The sequence below is a fragment of the Saccoglossus kowalevskii genome, chromosome 12 (genome assembly GCF_978046115.1).
Source record: "Saccoglossus kowalevskii chromosome 12, keSacKowa6.1, whole genome shotgun sequence".
NCBI classification, from domain to species: domain Eukaryota; kingdom Metazoa; phylum Hemichordata; class Enteropneusta; family Harrimaniidae; genus Saccoglossus; species Saccoglossus kowalevskii.
Window position 1 is genome coordinate 22,643,849 of NC_140652.1, and position 13,596 is coordinate 22,657,444.

A 13,596-nucleotide genomic window follows, 5' to 3' on the forward strand; every position below is an offset into this window, starting at 1 on the left:
TTTGGTTTTGAAGCGTGATTTATCATCTCACTCGAAATTCAACCAAACATGCTTCGCTGATATTACGTGCACTGTACAGATTTGTTCGTGTCATGTCGTTTTCGACATGGTACCCACGGGAAGTATACGTCTCACACACCTTAGTTAGAAATTGTATCATCACGGCCTAAGTCTGTTTATCTTGAAAACTATAGTTTGCAATTGAGAGCATTGTTTTATTTCAAACTGTTTTTATATGATATCAGAATATGCAAGCTTTAGGTATGTAGGGGAATTTTATCGACACTCTTCGAGCTAATAATAACGGGCGTGGTCATATTACGGCTACGCCATTTAAAAGATATGATCCGATTAACTGACTTTCACAGTAGTGTGTTTTGTTATGCTTGTTGTTCATAAAACCATAGACCTTAAAAGTCTTTCAAGGTCTATGACAAAACTCTAATAAAAATAGAAGGAGGGCAGAATTCGTTTCGCACAAGACACGGGGCAAACATCAATGAAATTGATGATTATTCCTTTAGCTTCGACATTGGTAAACACTTAATATAGGTGAGGTAATTGTGCAATGATCAGAAAATTGTACTCACGCTCACATGCGCTGTATGTATATATCGCTATCATTGATATCAAATCATTATTTTACAAGCAACAACAATATCATTAGCAAATTATCCAGCCAATCGATCGCCAATTCTTAACTTTTTCACCACCCGATTTTCTCACCCGATTTTCTGCACTCTTTTCTTATAATTCTTCAATATTTCTGAAAACGAACCCTTAGTTTAGAGCCAAAGAACAACATTTGAGTCAATTTTCAGTTTTACTCTCAACATTTCGCTATTTTAGCCCCAATCATCTGAAGGAAAGTGCAGACTATAAACAGGGTTATTTTGTGAATTTGTGATGAAAACAAGGACTGGTTGTGAAAAAGTTAACCGGAAACCTAAATGCATGTACGTGCGATTCTCTCGTAAACTACTGAATCCATTGTGAACGCAATTAAATAGATGTTGATATCGCTCTAAAATATTAATAATGCCCAAAGACACTTCAATTTAACTGTCACGAAATTAATCACGGCAAATCATCGTAAACCGATTATACTTCTATGGGTAAAGTATTTCCACGAACAGCATTCAATCGAGCTGTAGTCACGAATCAACGGTAAGCTCCAGAAAATCCTCGCGGACAAAGACCGGAGTCCGTCGGTGGTGGTACTATTTATCAAGTTCGTAAAGGTTGTTCAGTTTACATGTATGCTGAAACCAATTATTGTTATTACTGTTAACATCGAAATCATTGAATTGAGGTGTTTGAATACTCCAATATAGTAGATTTACCGGCTTTGTTCACAATTCATGCCAATAAATATGGGAGTAAATAAATAAATGAATAAATAAATAAAAATAAATAAAAATATAATATAAAAATAAATAAATAACAACTTGTATGTAGAATGTGCTATTAGTGCTCGTAGCACACTCATATATGTGTTGCATATGACTCATTACTCGTAAATGGTCAATTCAAACTCCCGTGTCATAAAACTACAATTAAAACTGTTGTTTTTCGGCATTGTGAAATGCTTTTCGTTTTTTGGGAGGGGGGGGGAACTGAACTGATTTTGACAAGAAAATTCAAATTAAATAGTAATAATTTATAATGTACAACGAATAATTCATAATTACCGATTACACAAGCATATTCTCGACATTTGTGCATTTCATTTGTCTTGAGTTAAATGAAATTATTGAATATGTGGTGTGCTCAACAATAAGTGATTTTCCGTACAATTGCGAGATCTCGCGAGATGCATGAAAGACGCGCGTCGAACGTCTGCTGTAAAAATCGAACGATTTGATTTTCAACTCGAATTTCTTTATTTCGTAGCTCACATCGACCGGCCGATCTTCGACAGAGGAATATTGCTTTCGAATACCCTCATTTAATCGAAATTGTCTATCATCAAATGTATACAGCACATTATTAAGCATGGAAATGCCCCCAAAATATTTTCGCGTTTATCGAATCCCACGCGATGTTTGACGCCACTACGACGCTATGACCTTTGTTTGTCCTGTTTTTACGTTCGATTTCACGCATAACGCGTGATTCTCGCAGTGAGCGGAAAATGGTCTATTCATGTATGAATATTTTACAAAAAATATTTTTTCTCTAAAACGAAAGATTAACGTATATAAATGATACATTTGATATTGCTTTGTATATAAACATATAAACATTCTTATTATTTGTTTTAATATAAAATTCGGTTTATACCTCAGGACATAGCGTGCCACTGTCACGATAGAGTCACGCCTCGAGAGATAACTTGTTGTGTATTCATCAATAAAATGGCCGCTTTAATTTTGCAAGAGCCATTTTTTGCGATTTCCCAGTCAGAAAAAGAAAGCCACTTGCGTACATTTTTCCTGCCAACATTTTGATGCAATATTTAACACACTTTCATGTATTTTTTTTCCACGATTTCTTCATTAATTTGTACCAAATGCACATAATTTGAAAAAAAAATATTTTTGATGAGAAATTTTATGTTTTATTTTCTGACAAGTCACAAAAGTTGATTTGGCGGCGTTCGAAGGGTAGAACCACAATGACTTTCGCGAAATGTCCTCACAAACGCCATTGAATCACCAAATTACGACACAATCGTTACATGGACGCTGCTAACTATTGTATGAGACACCAGCATGTACAAAGCATTTCAGGTTGCGTCATTTTTCAACCGAAATAATTTTTTCGTTTGTATGCCGCTATTATGATGGTAAAAAGCCAGTGGCTGAGCTTGTGATGTTCGTTTCATGGAACAGCGTGTCGTGAAATGCGCTAATCCCATCGGATTATACAGTAACTGGTTTGTCTTATTTTTCGAGGAAACTGTAATTCCATACTCGCATTAAAAACACACATTTTCACCTTCGGGGTTTAATCGTCCTATCTGCTATTCAGCAGTGTCATCAGAATACGGGAAAATTCACTTAAAGATTGCTTTCACCGGCAAAAAAACACGTTATTATTTATACATCAGTGATCCTCTATACGAACAATGAGTCATTGATAAAAAATACCCAAGTCAATTTAGAAGTAACCTCAACCATTCTGATTTTTTTGTATGGTGAGCCAATATGTTGTAAACATACATGAAAAAACAAGTTATATAAATATTCATCTGATATTTTTCTCTTAGTAATTTCGGGTGTTATTCGAATACATCATCAAATCCGCCATTTTGTGTTTGTCCGAGTACGTCACTAAGCCCGCCATTTGTTTTGTCCGATTACGTCACTAAATCCACCATTTTGTTTGTCCGAGTACGTCACTAAATCCACCATTTTGTTTGTCCGAGTACGTCACTAAATCCGCCATTTTGTTTGGTCGAGTATGTTATCATTGTTGCCATTTTATATGTCGGACTACATCACCAAAGCTGCTATTATGTCATCCTGGTTCTAATAGATCTAGCCGTGTCACAATCAAACCACGACATGCCAGGTACACGCTTGATGCCAAATACCGCAGCCCCAATATCCTGGCAAATGCTTGCAAGTTTGGTATGCACGTGTTGGTGATAGTGCGCTCCATGCACGCTTCGAATGAACCTACAAGTTACTGAAGTAAACGAATCGAACACCATGCACTCTAAACCTAATCCGTCAAAACCTTTATTATTGAACATCGTAAACCATGTTTACACACGTGCATTATTTGGTGAAATTACATGATAAAAACCTGTCATTGCGTAACATTTCGAAATCGATGCAACTCACGTAGACCAAAAAGTGGACGATCTAAGCTCATAAAAAAAATAAACAATACATTGAAATGTTTGGTCTAATTGCTAAAATATCAAAACAATAGTTAAACTGCTTGAGAAAGTTAGAACGTAATAAATTGCAGCTGGTCACTTGAAGTGCGAAGTGAAGTGTCAGCTTGATAACAAAGCCACGCCCTGTCCAGGTTAAAACATTCTAATTGTCGCTTCGCGTTGTGTTCAACGGACGCCATGTTACGTACAGAACGCATGTAAAACACTGTGTTTGCTGAGGTGCGCGACGACTGTCAGCTAATCTCCATGGCAGCAGAGGAACTAAAACCATGACAATATATACGCGCACTTGACTTTACAATCGGTACATTAAGCATACATTCCTACCACTTACTCATGGTACACAATAATCGTAGATACTTATATTTACTATAAGCACTTAAAATAAATACATTGTATCTCTTGAGATCGCTCTGATTTTTTTGTTTACAGGGCATGCGAAGTGACCTTTACACGGGGGAAAGATTTCGACCAGGTTACGACCCAGCTTTCTTCAAGGTGACCCTCACATTCAGATATGATTTGATAACTTGTATATAACAAGCAACAATCAATAGATAATACCGTGATTCTAAGTTCAGAACAAAACAATAAATCACAACATAGGTACTAGTATGTTTAACGCGCGGATAAAATGTGCATTTCGCCATTGATGGCTTTAAAGAGGTGCCTACCCATCCCCGGGATCACAGCACGAAGCCGCGTGACACAAAAATGTGGAAAAAGAAATAACGAATGGTGTAATCATCGTGAGATGAACTTGACATCCAAATAAAATCACGTTATACAAACATCGCGTACTTTGTAAGAGATCTTAGAGACAATGGGCGGCATGTGAAGGAAGGCACCGTATACTATAATCATCATGAGGCCAGTGATGATATTTGCTAACTAGGGACGGTGTGTGTTTACTCTCCATAGCCATGGCAACCAAGTAATTATTGCATGTTTTATTAAATGTAATGCCAAAATAACGGAATCGTATATTTTAGAGCAGTTAACACCAGATTTTCAAATGAGTGTTGACTAAAAAATAGAAAACTTTGTCAACATGTGTATTACACGACCGTGAACATTTTCAAGTTCAAGTTGACTACTAGAAGCCTAATAGTAGTATGTTACCTGCAAAAAATACCAGTACGTCAACAACAATCGAATTACAAACCGATTGAAACTCCCTCAGAAGTTTTCATTTGACGAGAAACGGTTGACATTGGACAGTTTTCAGAGGCGGCGGCACACAATTTTAAATGGAGGGGAGAGGTCTGCTTAACAACCTCGCACCCAAGGCGCGACCTTACTAGGGGGTCCGGGGCATGCCCCCTTAAAAATGTTAGATCTAGACCCTCTGAAACGCCTTTTCCTGCATTTTGAGGGTCAGATTTTGCTGACGCAAAGGGTTTCAGCTCGATTTTGGAAGGCGACGCCCCCGACCCAACATTTTTTTCGAGGGGCGACCGCCTCCTCTGCCCCTTTCTGTGCCGCCGCCACTTGTTTTATAGAATACGGAACTCGTGGGATTACTGGTAGGTAGTCGCCATCGATACTGACCACTTTTTTTGGTATTATTGAAAAAAATTAATTATTGAATTATTGAAATTACATCGGGCAGTACCTTATCTGAACATATTGTATATTATTGAGCATCGTTCCAATAGTTTATTGTCAGATGCCTGGTCCGTTGAACTAAACAGTCACTCAGATTGGATCTAAAATGCTTTTAGGACTCAACAATCAACTCAACACTCATTCAACACTGTACGAAAGCATACAGTGCCTACAGTTCATTTATTTAATTTATGTATAGTCTGGTATGTATTTGGATCATTATTTCTGAAGAGCATTTTTTTTCACAAAATCAATGTCATTTTTATTTGTGTATAACAATACAGCGCGTGAACTAAAGCGTCATATTTGCCACACCGCGTGACGTATATAACGGGTAAGAAAAAACAAACACACAAACACAATTTGAATGCCCATTTCTTTGGGTAATAGTCTGGATCGAAGCAAATATGCAAATACATAGGAATACTGCCTGCACTGAGAGTACGGGAGGTATACAGTCACGTGACCCACAAATGGCCAATTTTCCACTGAAACTCTAAATTACAGCTCAAATTTCGACGATTTACCGAGGCCGTGATTTGCCATGATTGGCGCAGCGTGAGAGGTCTCCTAATGTGTATTCAAATATATGCGATAGCGATGTTGGCCAATCCCTGGTGTGACGTCATCTATGACGTCGATGTAATCATTGTCCAATACATTTGAATGAGGCAATAAATCTGTGTAAATATTAACTATGCACCGTGACATCAATGACAGTGTGAAAACTACGGGACTGTTACCTGATGAACAGACTCACGCAATCTAATAACGACAGTGTTGTCATAGAAACTATACGCCCCCATCAGCGTATTGATCGCTTCCCAATAATGCTCATTCAGTCTGGGCCAGTATGGAAACAAAATTATTATGAATTCACAAAACAAACATCGTTCAGTTCCCACACACTGTCAATGACAATATAGTCGGTGAGCAGACGGACATATTGATTTTCGGCATTTTAAACAGGTCGGACAGTTTTATTCTGGCGAACCCAAATAATAAGCAGCACGGGTCTAGTCATAGTTCTCAGGAAAGTCAATAAACAAAAACGACAGTAGAGTACTTCATGAGGCATGAACGTTTTTTTATGGGAATATATTAGAAAATATCTACTCTGGAGAACCCTCGCGATTTATTTAAAGCATGGGAGTCGTCACCTGCGCATGCGTCATATGACCATAGCGTGTCATTGTTTACAAATAATCGTCTACGTCTAATCGTCTGATCCAAAGAATACCTTTGCGGTTTACTTTCAAACATTATGCGAGTTATTCAATCATGCAACTAAGTAACGTGCTGTGATGGGTCCAGTTGTTTTCATCAGTATCTGGAATTTATGAATATTTTATATAAACAAAAAACAATCATGCCTGCACGAATTCCACTGTATTGAACAGTGAACAGTATGTTATTTATATTCAAGAACCCGATTTTAACAAATAATTCGAAACAACAAAGTGTACGCCGTCAGTTATGATATAAAGGTTGGGAAGTCCATACGATAAGATCTAGTTATACTGTACTGCGTCACATTGGGCGTATTTATTAGAATCGTTGAATAAAAAAGCCCCAGGATAATACCAGTTCACGGGGAATTCAATTTATATTTCGAGGTTGTTGATAGCTTCTATTCACATATATTAAGGCTGGCTGCATGTTATTTTGTTCTTATAAAATTACGTTAGTAATTTAAAAATCACCGACAAAGAGTGGAATAGCCTAGGATCTATGCCTCATTTACACGCTATATTACGCCTAGGTGCGACGCTATTAATCTCTTATCACGGTCAGCAATTAACCGTAGGTCTGATTGGTTGAATCTGGGATCACGTGATTATGGAAAAATTTCTCATTACACAAAGTAATACATATAAGACGCTTATGGCACAAGTAGTGTATGGTTAATGAGATATTACTAGCATCATACCTAGGCATATAGTGAGTGGAATGCCACATATATGTCTATGACATTCCATAGTGGGTGATGTTTGCATAAATCTGAATACGTAATGAGATATTACTAGCATCATACCTAGGCATCTATTGAGTGGAATGTCACATATATGTCTATGACATTCCATAGTGGGTGATGTTTGCATAAATCTGAATAGGTAATGAGATATTACTAGCATCATACCTAGGCATATAGTGAGTGGAATGCCACATATATGCCCATGACATTCCATAGTGGGTGATGTTTGCATAAATCTGAATAGGTAATGAGATATTACTAGCATCATACCTAGGCATATAATGAGTGGAATGTCACATATATGCCTATGACATTACATAGTGTGTGATGTTTGCATAAATCTGAATAGGTAATGAGAAATTACTAGCATCATACCTAGGCATATAATGAGTGGAATGTCACATATATGCCTATGACATTACATAGTGTGTGATGTTTGCATAAATCTGAATAGGTAATGAGATATTACTAGCATCATACCTAGGCATCTAGTGAGTGGAATGTCACATATATGCCTATGACATTACATAGTGTGTGATGTTTGCATAAATCTGAATAGGTAATGAGATATTACTAGCATCATACCTAGGCATATAATGAGTGGAATGTCACATATATGCCTATGACATTACATAGTGTGTGATGTTTGCATAAATCTGAATAGGTAATGAGATATTACTAGCATCATACCTAGGCATCTAGTGAGTGGAATGTCACATATATGCCTATGACATTACATAGTGTGTGATGTTTGCATAAATCTGAATAGGTAATGAGATATTACTAGCATCATACCTAGGCATATAGTGAGTGGAATGCCACATATATGCCCATGACATTCCATAGTGGGTGATGTTTGCATAAATCTGAATAGGTAATGAGATATTACTAGCATCATACCTAGGCATATAGTGAGTGGAATATCACATATATGTCTATGACATTCCATAGTGGGTGATGTTTGCATAAATCTGAATAGGTAATGAGATATTACTAGCATCATACCTAGGCATCTATTGAGTGGAATGTCACATATATGCCTATCACATTACATAGTGTGGGATGTTTGCATAAATCTGAATAGGTAATGAGATATTACTAGCATCATACCTAGGCATCTAGTGAGTGGAATGTCACATATATGCCCATGACATTACATAGTGTGGGATGTTTGCATAAATCTGAATAGGTAATGAGATATTACTAGCATCATACCTAGGCATATAGTGAGTGGAATGCCACATATATGCCTATGATATTCCATAGTGTGGGATGTTTGCATAAATCTGAATAGGTAATGAGATATTACTAGCATCATACCTAGGCATATAGTGAGTGGAATGTCACATATATGCCTATGACATTACATAGTGTGTGATGTTTGCATAAATCTGAATAGGTAATGAGATATTACTAGCATCATACCTAGGCATATAGTGAGTGGAATGCCACATATATGCCCATGACATTCCATAGTGGGTGATGTTTGCATAAATCTGAATAGGTAATGAGATATTACTAGCATCATACCTAGGCATATAATGAGTGGAATGTCACATATATGCCTATGACATTACATAGTGTGTGATGTTTGCATAAATCTGAATAGGTAATGAGATATTACTAGCATCATACCTAGGCATCTAGTGAGTGGAATGTCACATATATGCCTATGACATTACATAGTGTGGGATGTTTGCATAAATCTGAATAGGTAATGAGATATTACTAGAATCATACCTAGGCATCTAGTGAGTGGAATGTCACATATATGCCTATGACATTACATAGTGTGGGATGTTTGCATAAATCTGAATAGGTAATGAGATATTACTAGCATCATACCTAGGCATATAATGAGTGGAATGTCACATATATGCCTATGACATTACATAGTGTGTGATGTTTGCATAAATCTGAATAGGTAATGAGATATTACTAGCATCATACCTAGGCATCTAGTGAGTGGAATGTCATATATATGCCTATGACATTACATAGTGTGGGATGTTTGCATAAATCTGAATAGGTAATGAGATATTACTAGAATCATACCTAGGCATCTAGTGAGTGGAATGTCACATATATGCCTATGACATTACATAGTGTGTGATGTTTGCATAAATCTGAATAGGTAATGAGATATTACTAGCATCATACCTAGGCATATAGTGAGTGGAATGCCACATATATGCCCATGACATTCCATAGTGGGTGATGTTTGCATAAATCTGAATAGGTAATGAGATATTACTAGCATCATACCTAGGCATATAGTGAGTGGAATGTCACATATATGTCTATGACATTCCATAGTGGGTGATGTTTGCATAAATCTGAATAGGTAATGAGATATTACTAGCATCATACCTAGGCATCTATTGAGTGGAATGTCACATATATGCCTATCACATTACATAGTGTGGGATGTTTGCATAAATCTGAATAGGTAATGAGATATTACTAGCATCATACCTAGGCATCTAGTGAGTGGAATGTCACATATATGCCCATGACATTACATAGTGTGGGATGTTTGCATAAATCTGAATGGGTAATGAGATATTACTAGCATCATACCTAGGCATATAGTGAGTGGAATGCCACATATATGCCTATGATATTCCATAGTGTGGGATGTTTGCATAAATCTGAATAGGTAATGAGATATTACTAGCATCATACCTAGGCATCTAGTGAGTGGAATGTCACATATATGCCTATGACATTACATAGTGTGTGGTGTTTGCATAAATCTGAATAGGTAATGAGATATTACTAGCATCATACCTAGGCATATAGTGAGTGGAATGCCACATATATGCCTATGATATTCCATAGTGTGGGATGTTTGCATAAATCTGAATAGGTAATGAGATATTACTAGCATCATACCTAGGCATATAGTGAGTGGAATGTCACATATATGCCTATGACATTACATAGTGTGTGATGTTTGCATAAATCTGAATAGGTAATGAGATATTACTAGCATCATACCTAGGCATATAGTGAGTGGAATGCCACATATATGCCCATGACATTCCATAGTGGGTGATGTTTGCATAAATCTGAATAGGTAATGAGATATTACTAGCATCATACCTAGGCATATAATGAGTGGAATGTCACATATATGCCTATGACATTACATAGTGTGTGATGTTTGCATAAATCTGAATAGGTAATGAGATATTACTAGCATCATACCTAGGCATATAGTGAGTGGAATGCCACATATATGCCTATGATATTCCATAGTGTGGGATGTTTGCATAAATCTGAATAGGTAATGAGATATTACTAGCATCATACCTAGGCATATAGTGAGTGGAATGTCACATATATGCCTATGACATTACATAGTGTGTGATGTTTGCATAAATCTGAATAGGTAATGAGATATTACTAGCATCATACCTAGGCATCTAGTGAGTGGAATGTCACATATATGCCTATGACATTACATAGTGTGGGATGTTTGCATAAATCTGAATAGGTAATGAGATATTACTAGCATCATACCTAGGCATCTAGTGAGTGGAATGTCACATATATGCCTATGACATTACATAGTGTGTGATGTTTGCATAAATCTGAATAGGTAATGAGATATTACTAGCATCATACCTAGGCATCTAGTGAGTGGAATGTCACATATATGCCTATGACATTACATAGTGTGGGATGTTTGCATAAATCTGAATAGGTAATGAGATATTACTAGCATCATACCTAGGCATCTAGTGAGTGGAATGTCACATATATGCCTATGACATTACATAGTGTGGGATGTTTGCATAAATCTGAATAGGTAATGAGATATTACTAGCATCATACCTAGGCATCTAGTGAGTGGAATGTCACATATATGCCTATGACATTACATAGTGTGGGATGTTTGCATAAATCTGAATAGGTAATGAGATATTACTAGCATCATACCTAGGCATATAGTGAGTGGAATGCCACATATATGCCTATGACATTACATAGTGTGGGATGTTTGCATAAATCTGAATAGGTAATGAGATATTACTAGCATCATACCTAGGCATATAGTGAGTGGAATGCCACATATATGCCTATGACATTCCATAGTGGGTGATGTTTACATAAATCTGAATAGTTAATGAGATATTACTAGCATCATACCTAGGCATATAGTGAGTGGAATGCCACATATATGCCTATGACATCCCATAGTGGGTGATGTTTGCATAAATCTGAATAGGTAATGAGATATTGCTAGCATAATACCTAGGCATCTATTGAGTGGAATGTCACATATATGCCTATCACATTACATAGTGTGGGATGTTTGCATAAATCTGAATAGGTAATGAGATATTACTAGCATCATACCTAGGCATCTAGTGAGTGGAATGTCACATATATGCCTATGACATTACATAGTGTGGGATGTTTGCATAAATCTAAATAGGTAATGAGATATTACTAGCATCATACCTAGGCATCTAGTGAGTGGAATGCCACATATATGCCTATGACATTCCATAGTGGGTGATGTTTACATAAATCTGAATAGTTAATGAGATATTACTAGCATCATACCTAGGCATATAGTGAGTGGAATGCCACATATATGCCTATGACATCACATAGTGGGTGATGTTTGCATAAATCTGAATAGATAATGAGATATTACTGGCGTCGGATCAAGGCGTTGATGGGGTGGCGTGTAACAAGTTGGGCGCTGTTAGATTATAGGCTAGGAAAGAAACATAATACTAAAGCAAATGTGTTTACGGTGAAAGGTTGGTTTACTCGAAATGAGACACACATGACAACTTCAGTACATCCGTGATTCGTGTCAGTTTCAAAGTAGACCGGATGTTATAACGAAGAATAATTTGTCTGGTGTAACCATAGTTATAGATATATGTTATGACGCAAAACGTGAATTCGTATTTTAATATCCGTCTAGACTTGTTGTTTCTTTACATATGACGTGCCAGGCCACCTGGACTTTCTATTGCCCGTATTTGCCTACGAAATAAGGTTAAGTATGCCCCTGGGAGGGTAGTCAAACCGATTTTATTGAACTTTTATATATGTGACATGTTTAAACACGAATTGTACAATATCCAGTAAAGGATTAAGATATAAGAAAGAAATATCTTAATAATTTGCTCAGTGAAATAAGGTTGAAAATGCATAGATATCTTTCCCTTTTCCGGGCACGTGTTTTCAATGCATCTTAAGGGCGATGTAAACGAGCAATGTATTACCCTTACATTGAATAGAATAGAATAGAATAATGCTTTATTAATACCGTAAAGAAAGAGTTAACACTTCTTTTTAGGTTTTCAGATTAATAAAGTAAATAATAAAAGTACATGAAATGTAAAAATTGGTTTAAAAAGGAACTCAAAATTGATGAACGACAAAAATACTACAGACTATTATTAATAATATAAGAAATATTAAAATAGTGTGATATGTAAGTATACCTGTATGCATCACAGAATATGTATAGAATATAAAAGAACATGACATAAATACAAGAATTATTTAACTAAATATTTGCAGAGAGTGATAAGATGGTTTGTATTTGGTGATTGTAGTACAAGTTTAAATTGTTCTTTTTTGTAATGTTTTGGTAATCAATGTTAATTTCTTTAAGGATATTATATATGTCATCTCTGTGTTCTGTGTGCAGTTTACATTCTAGTAAATGATGTAATTCATCCTCTATTTCTTTACAGTGGGTGCATAATCTGTCTTTTATCAGTGTTTTTGGTTTTGTGTACCTTCCTGTTTCTATAGCTAGTTTGTGACTACTTGTTCTAAATTGTGCTAGTATTTTGATGTAATGTCTGTTATCTATGTGTTTTATGTAATGTTACATGTCTAGTGTGGTTGTGTATGTACTGTAAGTGCGCAGTTTTGCGTCGTCTCTTGTATTGTCATTGTTCCATGCGTTAGTGTAATATTCTCTGATTGAAATTACCAGTTCTTGTATTGTTATATTATCTATATTACATTTAGTGTATATTTCTAAGTTGTTTTCTAGTGACTTCAACCATGACCCCGGGTAATTATTTTTCTTCATTTCTTTCAGTGCATAGTATGCCAAGTTGTTGCAGTCAAGAGTTATTAGGTGTTTATAATACTTAACTGCTTGGCAGACAAGGAGTAC